This window comes from Berghia stephanieae, chromosome 2 (genome assembly GCF_034508935.2).
Source record: "Berghia stephanieae isolate SIO BIC M18660-M18661 chromosome 2, UCSD_Bste_1.3, whole genome shotgun sequence".
Taxonomy (NCBI): domain Eukaryota; kingdom Metazoa; phylum Mollusca; class Gastropoda; order Nudibranchia; family Aeolidiidae; genus Berghia; species Berghia stephanieae.
The window spans coordinates 49,467,631-49,481,725 of NC_088361.1; the positions used below are offsets into that span (position 1 = coordinate 49,467,631).

General features: G+C 37.4%; 1 protein-coding gene across 3 annotated transcripts in view; it reads left to right on the forward strand.

Annotated features, from left to right (window-relative positions):
• LOC144965080 (sodium- and chloride-dependent GABA transporter 1-like) overlaps nucleotides 1–14,095 on the forward strand; it is a 164,973-nt gene that overhangs the window by 43,336 nt on the left and 107,542 nt on the right. The window lies entirely within an intron of this gene.

A 14,095-nucleotide genomic window follows, 5' to 3' on the forward strand; every position in this document is an offset into this window, starting at 1 on the left:
CATTTTGACATCATTTCTTGGTTTTTGCACCGTCTAGTGAGTTGTCGTTAGTAGTGCTCACGGAAACAAGTGGTCCCATTGGTTGAACTATTGAATACAGCTCACGATTTGTTTTCTTTTGTGGCCAAAGACTGGCATTTTGTCGTCATTTTTTGGTCAGTGTCAATCGATCAGTTAACGATGGCCACGCAGGAACCCCACCCAGATGACAAACTCTGACCCCCCCCCCCCCCCAAAAAAAAAATCAAATAAAAAAAAAATTGGTTAAAATTCTCGTCTATCAGATATCGATCGATTAAAATAAACCTCATCTTTTCAACAAAAAAAACTATCAAACCTGGGACTTCAGGGAAGACATTAAGGAAGTCCCTGGTTTAAGAGTTTTTCACAAGATGAGGGTTAATTTAATCGATTGATTTTTTGAAGGGCGAGTTTACAAGCCAATAGGCTTCAACAGTCGTGATGTCACTGCCCTCGTAATAACTTAGTAACTGGTTCTAAACTGTCGGGACAATGGCGGACGCCCTTATGAAATACTTTTCCAACGAGCAAAAAAGTGTATCCAGAGGAGAAAAACATTATAAATCTGACCATGTTTTGACTTTTATACATTCTGATCACATGCCATGTGAAAAAGTTATAGCCAGTATGAAGAATAAAAAGTACCGATTTTCTTTGTTTAGAACCCAGCTGCTGGTTGCTGGGCGGACGTGACATCAGACTACTTAATCCTATTTCCCAAAAAAAATGCGTTTGTTCAGAGTACGTCGAGTTCACTACCTAACCAAGTGTAAACAAAACTCTCGCTTCATCAAGTGGGTTTTCAATATTCTCACATTTTTCAACAACTCGAATTAAGTATGACATATGGAGAATAATGTGAGTTTCTGAATAGCATTGGATTGATTGAATACGACTCACTCACAATGAGGAAAGAACACCTCGCCTGAGTTAATTGATTGTATTGGTGTCTCGTGAATACGTTTTGAAAACAATAAATCATAATAATATGCTACATTGGTAGAGCATGCACGTTTGAGTTTGGTGCGTGTTGATACTTGCTGACTCCTTATTGACGTCACTCAGCTCTTTGTTATTGTTTTTAGCCAGGCATTTTTATGAGGAGTAGGCAATACATTTTATTAATCAGATTATAAATGTTAGAGATTACATATAGTTTGTGTGTTGGTATATTATATCCGGCTGGTAATGTTGTGATTTGTTTTACCTAAACGCATCACATCAATAATATGGGAATATGCTTGTCACAGATTCTGTCCCTTAGTCATATATGTGTCTAACACATTGAACACTCTTATGAGGACAACTGTAATCATCTATACATCGTCTCCATTAATCACCTCCGTCAATAACATCACCAGACAAATATTGTTTTGATCGTGTGTAAATCCATTCAGTCCTTAATTGTTTTTTTTTTCTCTGATTCCATACAAGACATCTCAGCACATCGCAGCGTATGGGGAGGAGGAATGGGCAAATTGGAAATTGGAAAATGGAAAATGGAAAATGGAAAACAAAATCCAAAACCAATTCCAATCCTATTATCGTTGTTGTTATTATAGAACGTGTTTAATCAGTCTACTGCCGTGCTTTGGTAAAAAAAAAAAACAAAAAAAAAAAACAACAAAAACTCGTATTTTAACATTTGGCCAGAAAACTCGTCCTTCAAATATCGGTCAATTTAAATGACACTCATCTTGGCAAAAACTCTCAAACCTGGGAATGAAGGATGACCTTGCGAAGTCCCGGGTTTGAGAGTTTTTGCCAAGATGAGGGTCATTGAAATCGACCGATTTTTGAAGGACGAGTTTTCTGGCTCAATTCTTAAATATGTGTTGATTTATTTTTTTTTCCAGAGTACGTTTTTAGCGTCAGTCAGAGGGGAACATGGGACATGCGAGGAGCTCAATGATCGTAATAACAAAAACATCAGCTCTCCCAAGGAGTTCTATTCACACCAACTGGATTCCCTATTCCCTATTCTTTATTCCCTTGTATTATCAGCATTGATTTGATGGGGTGTTTGGTAGGGGAAAACCTTCCAAGCTGTTGCTCTAATTGATTATTCCATGTCAGAGCTGTCAGGACATAATTAGCCCCACATAGCAATAAGTTAAGCGTCAAAACAGACAGGAACGATTACCCACTACCATTTGGATCGGTCATTAATAGACCACCATAAATTAATTTCAACGGTGAAGTCACTTATGTTTGAGTCAAATCGTTATTTTTTTTTTTTTACTTGATCTTATTTATTTATACGGCCTTATCTCCTAAATGTGCTCAAAGCGCTCTACAAGTGGTTCCAAACTAAAGCAACATTTAACATGAAGACAACACCCGCATCCTGTACGGCGGAAATTACGATTAATTTTTGACAAATTCCTTTGTTGTTTTTTTGTTGTTGGTTTTTTTTTGTGCTTAGGTACTTATTTTGCATAAGTACTTATTTTGAATCTGAGTACATTGAGAGAATATATGGAGGTAAAGTGTCTTTTCCAAGGATAAAACTTTGTCCCACTCACAACGGGACTCATACCAGTCTTTTGGATACAGACACTTAGATAACCACGCCTCTCGAACAGTCGTCATAATGTAAACAATGGCAGTGATTGGTAAACAATGCAAACTACAAAGATTTTACTATCGATGGTTGGTGTGTATGTAAAATACAAGAGATGAAGTGAGTATGAAAGTGCCAGAAGACAAAAGAGAATAAAAATTTCGCGGCGGCGATGGGGGTTTGAACCCGCGACCTTACTGGTACGACAATTCCGCCTGGCCGGGGAGAGCGTGACTCTACCGTATGATCTATCCACGATCCCCCAAAAGATCGTCTGTAACCCTAGTCATTATTAGAGCCCTCTTTTACCCACTGTTCAACCACTTGATAAATAAAACCAACACAGAAAACCATTGAACATTTTTTAACGTTTATAAAATGATCGAGAAAAAAGTGTATCCAGAGGAGAAAAACATTAAAGATCTGATCACGTTTTGACTTTTATACATTCTGATCACATGACATGTGAAAAAGTTCTAGCCAAAATGAAGAATAAAAAGTACCGATTTTCTTTGTTTACAACCAATTGAATCCTATTATTATAACTGGTGATGTCACGGATATAGGCCGGAGTATTCCCAATCTTAGTAACTATTACTTGCAAAGTCCCAGGTTTGAGAGTATTTTTACTTAAACTAATAAATATCAAGATAGCCATCTTTTTAAATGAAAATTGTTGACGCAATTCGGGAAAAACCAGCAAAAATTTCAGTAATATTATATCAAAAGCAAATTTTTTTTTTAAAAAAAGAAGAGATAAAAACAAAAACAAAACAGAAAAAAACAACAACAAAGAAACACAAAACAAAACAAAAACAAAAAAAAGTAAAATATCCCGAAAACCTTCTTAGTTTATTCCCCTTAGATTGTAATTATTATCTCACGGAATTGCATTCTCTCCCCTTATAGGGCGTGACGTCATCTTGAAATGAAACCCTTCTCACGCTCCTCCTCTGTCGTCTTTGATTACGTCTTCATTCATTCATTCATTCATGATATATTATTTGTTGTGATTTTCCATAGATTATGGGATAGGGTGACACGACCGCCCAATGTCAATAATCCCGTATTCTGGAAAAACTCATAGTTTAAAATTAGGCCAGAAAACTCAAATATAATTGATTTAAATGACCCTCATCTTGGCAAAAAACTCTCAAACCTGGGACTTTAATCAAGACTTCAGGATGTCCCAAATTTTAAAGATATTTTTGTTTTTTGTTGTTTTTGGGGGGGGGGGGGGGGGTTGGGTTTTTTGCCAGGGTCATTTAAATCGATCGATAATTGAAGGAAGAGTTTTCTGTCCCAATTTTTAAAAATGTGTTTTTTCAGAGTACGGCAGAATGGCAATAATGGCTTGTTGTCTAATACAAAAGTTTTAAAAAACGTCTGTAAATTATACGGTTTATTACGGACACATGCGTCCGATTATGTGGCTTAAATTCCCTTGATTTGATCTGTGGGAGAATTATTCTGACGGGCGATAGCGAAAGAAAAGAAAAAAGAAAAAAAAAACCCCAACAAAAACAAAAACAAACAACAATTTTTTTTTTCAATTTGGCCAGAAATTTTTATTTCAAATATTAACATCTAAAGATGATCCTCATTCTTGTCCAAAAAAATTAGATAATTAAATGAATACATAGAATAGAAAGTCACAGGTTTGATAAAAAATTTTAAAAACTAAGCTAGTTGAGGGTCATCTTGATATGGTGATATTTGAAAAAAATCTATTTATAAAACTTGAGCTTTTATATAGCGCAATATCCACTAAAAGTGCTCAAAGCGCTTAACAAAGGTTTCCTGACCAACAGCAACACGTAATGAGTAACGGTCAGGTACTCATTTTACACCTGAGTACGGTGAGAGAATGTGAGTAAAGAGTCTTTTCCAAGGACTCAACTATGCGCCGAGCAAGGCTCGAACTCAGGACCTCCGATCAGGAAGCGAGTGCCATACGACTAAACCACATAGCCGCACATATATTGTGATCTAACGGTTCGGCTTCCGAATAACTGCTTACAAAGGGTCACTGACCAACGTGACATAAAGAACGAGACATGCCGACTGTTTGGCGATATTACAATATTTTTTTTCCGACAGAGACAACGCTGTTAACGACCATGTACTCATTTTACATTTAAATGCGGTGAGAGAATGAATGTGAGTAAAGAACCTTTTCCAAGGACTCAACTATGCGCCGAGCGAGGTCCTTCTGCCACCACATCATAAGATATCGTCGCCTAGGCATTCCACGAAGGAATATAGATAACTCATCAAACAAGATGTCTGATGTCAACAGGAATCACCCATGTTGTCCAAGTGAGAAAATTGGGGGTTAATAATCTTGCTCAAGGAAAAAAAACGAAAGTGCCTGAAGCGGAGTTCGAACCCAAGACCTTCCAGGTCACCGTGCAATGCCTTAACCACTCGGTCACATCGTCTCGAAATGCTCTAAATAAATATCTTGTTTTTTTTTTTTTTCTTCTCTCTCTCTCAATTTACTTTTTATTCCCATCATCTTAGCAAACAATTTAGAGACATTGACTTAGCGATTATATTTTTTTTTAATAAAAAAAATAAAATCCCTTAATTCATCCCATAGGGTAAATTTGTCTCTAGGGTCTATTCCAAGGGAAGACTGGAATAACTCAGGCGTCAGCTTAAATGCAGTGCCGCAACTAGAGCTCGGCCGAGGTGACTTGCTCAAGGCCACACAGCGCAACGGCGAGTGATCGAACTCGGTACCTTTCGGGTAAGAAGCAAAGACCGTACCGATGAGCCACGTTACCCCCTTACTTCTAAGGAAACGTAAAAACAGTTTGGATTGAGATCGTATAATTAGGAGTTGGATTTAGATTTTTTTAAAAACAAAAACAAAAATAAAATAAACAATAGATAATATGCCTTTGGCCAAGAAACTCAAAACATTGCCATCCGGAAATATATAGATAGTTCGAAGATGACGTCACTCAGGTCTTTGTTATTGTTTTTTGCCATCCGCGTTTATGAGCAATGCTCACTGAACTGTATTAACCAGACTATAAACGTTCATGGATACACACAGTTTTATGTGTTGGCCAGTTACACTTCCGGATGGCAATGTTGTGAACTTCTTAGCCCAGTGCATACTATCTATAACTGACCAATACACAAATCTATATGTAACCTTAAACGTTTATTGTATGATTAGTACAGTTAAGTGAAAATTACTCATAAACGTGGATGGCAAAAAGCAATAAAAAGGCCAGACGTCAACTTCATACTATCTGTATAAATCTGAATAAAAACCAAAACAAACAAACAAAAATAAAATCCCAGAATTCTGACAGGAATTGGAAGAAATAAAAAGTAATATGAAATACATTATTCTTTGTAAACAACTTGAAAATTTGAAATAGCATTTATTTCAATGCAGCTATGTGGTCTAGTGGTATGGCACTCGCTTTCGGATGGGAAGGTCCTGTGTTCGAGCCTCGCTCGGCACATGAGTCCTTGGAAAAGACTCTTTACTCACATTCTCTCATCGTACTCAGGTGTTAAATGAGTACCTGGCCGTCAACAGCGTTGGTCTCTGTCGAAAAAAAATTGTAATATCGCCTAACTGGCGTCATGTCTCGTTCTACATGTTACGTGTTGCTGTTGGTCAGGGAGCCTTTGTAAAGCGCTTTGAGCACGTTTAGTGGATATTGCGCTATATAAATGGTCAAGTTTTTGTTATTAAAAAAAGAACCCATTAAAATAGTTTGGATTGAGGTCGTAGGATTATGAGTTGGATTTAAATTTAAAAAAAAAAATGAACAACAAATTAAAATTACACAATCTGAATAAAAACCAAAACAAACAAAAATAAAATCCCCCAGAATTCAGACAGGAATTGGAAAAAAATTTAAAGTAATATGGAAAATTTAAATCTTTGTAAACAACTAGGAAATTTGAAATGGCATCAGGGCTACTTGTAAGACAAAGAACAGAAACGAAAAGAGACATTGAATATAAATCCGAAATCCAAATCCAAACAAAGAATCGAAAATCGAAATTGTTTCAGATGCTTATTTCAATAGGATTTTTTATTTCTTTTAAAAAGTTCTGTCGAAAAACGTAATATAAATAAAATAATTAATATAGTGAAAAAAATTAATTAATAATTGAGCTTTTATATAAAGCGATATCCACCAAATGATGAAGGAATAAATATAGAAGAAATTATAATTTTCTGTTTGACCTCGAAGTATCCATTATAAATTAAAGAATATTTCTGACTCATCATCTGTAATCGGTATTGTTCATGTTATGCGTTTATGTAAAATACTCAACACACCCATCAGCCGTGAGCAATTACAGTCTGACTGATAGAATTTGATGAGAATTAATCATCAAAATGGCTGGCTAAAAATAATAACAAATAGCTGAATGACGTCACTTTCGTTCCGTCCATAGTCAAGAATATTGGACTTGGGTTCGGTTTATTTGTTTTATTGAGTCAATGCGTTTATTACATGTTTCAGTCCCTTGATCAGTGACAGAATGTGAGTAATAATCGGGAACAAACGTGTGATCTCATAAATACTGGTCTCCTTGGAACTGTCAAACCAGTTCTCCGGAGGACAGGATACATACCTTGTACAACCTTCTAGTTTCAGAGAGATGCCATCTTATTTACTAACCTAAATAAATGCTGGTCGTCAATAATTATCATCCATCCTTCTGTGGTGATTGGTCTTTTTCAAAGTGACAAAACAACAGGCTGATTTTTTTAAAATATTTTTTTTTTGGGGGGGGGGGGGGGGGGTCATTTCTTATCTTTTTCTTTCTCCCTTTGTCTGGCACTGTTCCATACACACTTTTTTTTCCAGAACTTCCCAATGATTGGTCACGCCGCTTATAGGAGGCCTGGCAATCTACCTAGCCCGAGGCGTTCTGTCTTTCTAGGGATTCGTGATCCAATTTCTGGCGGTGACTTCTACATTAATGATTCGCATCCGGTCTATGGATTGTGGATGATTGCTATATTATCATTTATTCACCGCGACAATAACGATGACTATGACGAGGACGAAGACGATGACGAGGATGAAGAGGAAGGAGAAAAAGAAGGACAGCATAGCAGACGTTTCGGGGGGGGGGGGAGCTTCAGGGGTGTCATTAACGGAATTGGGATTATTTCAGGTTCTGTGATGGACTGTTAAGGATCCCGAGGCGTCTTTCGACAACCAGAGATTGTCAATAAATGACTGAGACTTACTTGTCTGAGTGATCATTTTTTTAAATGTTTTTGTTGCGAGGATGACTAATATAATACATCTTACCTATATGAAAAACATGTATTTTAAAATTTGGCCAGAAAACTCGTCCTTCAGAAAATCGATCGATTTAAATTTTGGCAACAACAACAAAAAAAAAAAAACAAACAAAACAAACAAACAAACAAAATTCTCAAACCTGGGACTTTAATCAAGATCTCTCGAGGTCCAGGTTTGAGAGTTTTGCCAAGATGAGGGTCATTGAAATCGATCGATATTTGAAGAACGAGTTTTCTGGCCAGAGTTTTTAATACGTGTTTTTCCAGAGTGCGGGATTCAACTAGTTAAGACCTGGACCTGGTATTCTACTACCAGAGATTGTAAATAAATGACTAAGTAAAGAACGATAGGAGCTGCCTGAAGCCTGGGATCGTGAAAATACTAACGAAAGAGTGGAAATGGAGAGGCTTCGGATGGAAACAATACAATGGACGTTGCACGTACAAAACCGTCAGCACAACAATAAACAAACGAACGTGGAAAACAAATAAAATAAAATTAGCAATGACTATGAAAAATGTTTTTTTCTCTTTTTGTCTAAAATCAAAGCCCTATCTCCACTGAGTAAAAATGTTTTTGAATTTTGAAAATCCATTCATAAATAAACAAGTTATGCAGTTTCAAAGGTGTCATTTATTTGGATGACCCGCAAAGAGGAAAAAAAACGCGAAAATATGGGACGCTTTTTCGGCATTTATTTTCGACCTTTGGTTGTATCTTGCGTAATAAGTGGATTAAAAGATTGAAACTTGAAGAGCAAATTATGATGGTGTATTGTAAAATACGAGAAAAGTACTCGTCATATTCATATGAAATTTTACAACCAAAAAGAAGAAAGGTTCATGTATTACCTTGTCAGCGACAAAACCTCCACGCCTGGTAGTTTTAGAAATATTTTACTCCAAAGAGTAAAAATCTATTTTTAACGGTCTTCTGGTAATCGTACGAGTTTTGTCGCTTGACATAATCTAAAATGACCTTTTTTCTAACTGTGTGCCAACTTTCAGTCATATTCATCGATAAACAGCGTCGTAATTAATTTTTTAAAATAGCATATACGAAACGGCTTCGTCCCATATTTTGACGCGAATTCGGGCACTTCGTGAGCGAAAAAGAGGCCCAAAGATTTGTGCGGGATAGTCATTGCTAATAAAATGCAATATAACTTGTATCGTCTGTACTCACTGGTGGTTGGAGTGTGACGAAGGGTTTGTACCCGAAACGTCCATTGTCTGTATTGTTCCCATCCGTAGCCCTCCATTTTCATTCTTTCGTTAGTAAATACATGACTGTGGTACACTGGTCTGTAGAATCATTTTGTAGCCTTTTTCTATCACCTAGGATGACTAGAATAATCGATCTTCCCTACTCTGTCTTCAAAATTTGGGACAGAAAGCTCGCCCTTCAAATTATATCGATCGATTAAATGACCTCCATCTTGCCAACAACCCCCTCCACCACCTCCCCCTGTCAAATCTGGATCATTAATAAATAATATGAGTCCTTGGAAAAGGCTCTTTACTCACATTCTCTCAACGTACTCAGATGTGAAATCAGTAACTTGCCGTTAACAGCGTTGTCTTTGTCCGAAAAATTGTAATATCGCCTAATTATTATTATTATTATTATTATTATTATTATTATTATTATTATTATTATTATTATTATTATTATTATTATTATTATTATATTTGTTGTTAAATGGCACGCGCCAAAAACTTTTCTGACGTCTGTATTAAGGTTTTTACTTAGTTTATTTTCATTGGATAAGGAAGGGTTCTTTCCACTACCGCCTGTATTGTCGTTATTAAAGTTACCAAAATTGCTACAATTTCCATCGTAACTCGTATCATCAAAACTTATGAATATAAATAAAACATGAAAACATAAAAGCAACAACATAATCCTCAAACTAAATCTAGACCCATTGATCACAAACAGACACACATACACACTCATAACACACACCCACACTAACACACACAGACATGTTATATCTACACGCACCACACACACACACACCCACACACACAGAGAGAGAGAGAGAGAGAGAGAGAGAGAGAGATAGAGAGAGAGAGAGAGAGAGAGAGAGAGAGAGAACACATATCCCATCTTCCACCAAATAATCCAAGACAGAGATGAAAACTTGAGTATTTTATCCCTTTGATCCAAGATCATAAATAAAATATGAAACTCAAAAAATCCCCTCTCAGCCAGTTAGTCACAGTCATTGGGTAACTTGCAGCAAACCAATCCACTTCAGGGACGGACCCAATCTCTTAGAAATTAATCCTGCATTTTAACTCTTTCACGGCGTCATTAGATTGTGTGTCTGTGGCGTTTTGTATACTGTCACACAAACACAAATCCACTTCAAATACAAACCCAATCTCTTAGAAATTAATGCTAGACATGTTAATTCATTCACAGCGTCATTATATTTTGTGTCTTTTGAGTTTCGTCTACTGTCACACAAACACCAACCCATTTCAGAGACAGATCAATCTCTTAGAAATTAATCCTATACTTTAACTCATTCACGGCGTCATTGAAATTTGTGTCAGTGGCGTTTCACTTACAGTCATACTCCTTCGGTAACTTCCAACAAACTAGTTCACTTCATATACTTTAACTCATTCACAGTGTCATTAAATTTTGTGTTATGTGGCGTTTTGCAGACTGGCACCCAAACACCAACCGATTTCAGAGACATACCCAATCTTCTAGAAATTAATCCTACATTTTAACGCTTTCACGGCGTCATTAGAATGTGTGTCTGTTGGGTTTCATCTACTGTTACACAAACACCAACCCACTTCAGAGACACAATTCTTCTACAGATTAATCCTACATCAAAACTCATTCACAGCGTCATTAGATTACCTGGCCGTTAACAGCGTTGTCTTTGACAAAAACAAAAGTAAAATCGCCTAAAAGGCGTCATGTCTCGTTTTACATGTTACGTGTTGTTGTTGGTCAGGGACTCCTTGTATAGCGCTTTGAGCACGTTTAGTGGATATTGCCCTGCACAATTTCTCTACGAACAATACAATAATGTGTTAAGTGGAATCTGAGCGTTGTGATATGAACAAATCCCATAATTAAAATAAGGTTACCGACGTAACAATTCAAAAAACAACATCACAAAAATCACACACTTAAACACACTCTGAAAATAACAACAGGTTTTTAAATTAGCTGTTTTGGTCATTAACTCCCTCCTTACCAGCCATTTCCAGAATTTTCCATGCACTATCAGGCCAACTCAGTACAAAAATAGATTTTTCTTATTCAAACAGAAAAGCAACAAGTACAAATCTATACATAATATTGTTCAACAAAATGAGCTCTAAAATACAATGTCATTTTTTTTTTTGATAGTGTGCGCTTGGATAAGAAGCTCACACCATTGCCATTCGGAAGTATAAAGGATCAACACAGAAAACTATGTGTAACCATCGACGTCTATTGTCTGGTTCATACACTTTAGTGAGAATCACCCATAAACGCGGATGGCAAAAAAAACAATAACAAAGACCTAAGTGACATCATCTTCGTTCTATCTATAGATAGTATGCGCTTGGCTAAGAAGCTCATAACATTGCCATCCGGAAGTATAACGGACCAACACACAAAACTGTGTGTATCCATGAACGTTTATAGTCAGGTTAATACATTTCAGTGAGCATTACTTATAAACGCGGATGGCAAAAAAACAATAACAAAGACATGAGTGACGTCATCTTCGAACTATCTATAGTGATATAGATAGAACGAAGATGACGTCACTCAAGCCTTTGCTATAGATAGTATGCAGATGACGTCACTCAGGCCTTTGTTATTGTTTTTGCCATCCGCGTTTGTGAGTTGTTCTCACTAAACTGTATTAACCAGACTATAAAAGTTCATGGTTACACAGAGTTTGTGTGTTGGTCCGTTATACTTCCGGATGGCAATGTTGTGAACTCCTTGGCCAAGCGCATTCTATCTATTGTATTTTGCCATCCGCGTTTGTGAGTGATTCTCACCAAACGGCATTAACCAGACTATAAAAGTTCATGGTTACACATAGTTTTGTGTGTTGGTCCGTTATACTTCGGGATGGCAATGTTGTGAGCTTCTTAGCCTTTTGGGGACGAAGCAAAGACTGTACCACTGAGCCATTGTGCCCGTGAATATCATTTTAATTGATCGAGACAAGAAGGACGAGTTTTATGGCCAAAATGTTAATAACTTGTTCGATTGTTGTTGTTTTTTTTTAGATAATGGCATAATATCATGTTTCTTTGCTTTATCATTTGATATCTGATTGACAGCTTGCCAATATTAAGAGCCAAACCATTTTCCAGTGAGAAACAGTAGAGAAAACAAGAAACTAAGCAAGGAAAACTTGGCGGTTTTATTGATATGTATCTCGTCAATGAGATAAAGAGGAAATAAAAATGTGCATCTCCTATTTCAACTAAATAATACTTGGGTTCTGTTTATTTCATTGATATTGATCTGGTTAAGGTGATAACAAGTGTGGGGGGGGGGGTGGGGAGGAGAAGGGATCGTTCATCTCTTATCGCAAATAAATAATAATTATCTGTTGATGTCTTATGTTGAATATTTTGTTGACATTTAGATGCACACAATAAATAAGTGAGCTTTTTGATATGTTACCCACGATCTCAAAACGGTATGTATGTCGGGTTAGGCTTTTAAAAAAATATAGCGCAATATCCACTAAACGTGCTCAAAGCGCTTTACAAAGGGTTCCTGACAAACAACATAACGTAACATGTAGAACGAGAAATGACGCATGTTAGGCGACATTACAATTTTATTTACGTCAGAGATAGCGCTGTTAATGGCCAGGAACTCATTTTACACCTGAGTACGGTGAGAGAATATGAGTAAAGAACCTTTTCCAAGAACTCAACTATGCGCCGAGCGAGGCTCGAACCTCGAACTCAGGACCTTCCGATCCGAAAGCGAGTGTGTCATACCACTAGACCATATAGCCGCACCAGTACAATATCTTGGACAACCCCCCCCCCCCCTTCTCCCCCAATAGATTGGGTCCAAAACGACTCCATTATAATGAAATATTACATCCAATATGTCGGCGTCACTCGACCCCCCCCCCCCCCCCCCCCCCACCCCACCCCACCCCATTCGTCATCTACCAAATGGACGGACATATAGCCCGCGAAAATCAATAGTCACTTCCTGCCCTCACCCTTTTTACACAAACAAGGGCCATAACCCCAACATCTCCCATTTCTATTACCACGTAAGAGAAAATAATATTTCTGTAATCAGATCCTTTAATGAAAAGAGAAAGTAATTTGAGAGATCTCACCGTGGCATATTAACCATTTTCATGGCGGCATTGTGGTCTTGTGGTATGACATTTGTTTTCGGTTCGGAACGTCCAGGGTTCGAGCCTCGCTCGCTCGACGCATAGTTGAGTCCTTTGAAAAGACTTGATCCGGGATTGAACTCAGTCTATTTGCGTGTGAAGCGGGTGTTCAAACCAACTTAGCTATTAGGACTTCAGAAAGTTCCCCCAAAAGTGTCAAGTAAATCTTAAATCTGAGGTTTCCTTTACCTTCTGAGGTTCGATCCCCAGTCGAGGTAGACTGATTTCTTAAAATGTTCGTTTGTTTTATTTTTGTTGTATTTTTCTTTCTTGCTTTTGTCTGGCACCTTTCATACAGACTTGTATCCACTAAACGTGATCAAAGCGCTTTACAAGAGGCCCTGGCCAACAGCAACACTTAACATGTAAGGCGGGGGCATCGGCTATGTGGTCTTGTGGTATGACACTCGTTTTCGGATCGGAAGGTCCTGGGTTCGAGCCTCTCTCGGCGCATAGTTGAGTCCTTGGAAAAGGCAGCTCTTTACTCACATCTCTCATCGTACTCAGGTGTAAAATGAGTACCTGACAGCGTTGTCTCTGTCCGAAAAAAAATGTAATTTCGCCTAACAGGCGTCATGTCCCGTCATCAATGTTAAGCGTTGCTGTTGGCCAGGGACCCTCATGTAAAACGCTTTGAGCACATTTAGTGGATATTGCTCTATACAGAAGCTCAAATTTATTTTTAAAGTGCTGTTGTTGGATTTGGACCATTTGTTAAGCGCAGTGAGCACATTTATTGGATATTGCGTAATATAAAAGCTCGTGTTTTGAGATGTCTTGTCTCGTCTATTGTTGTAAACAAGT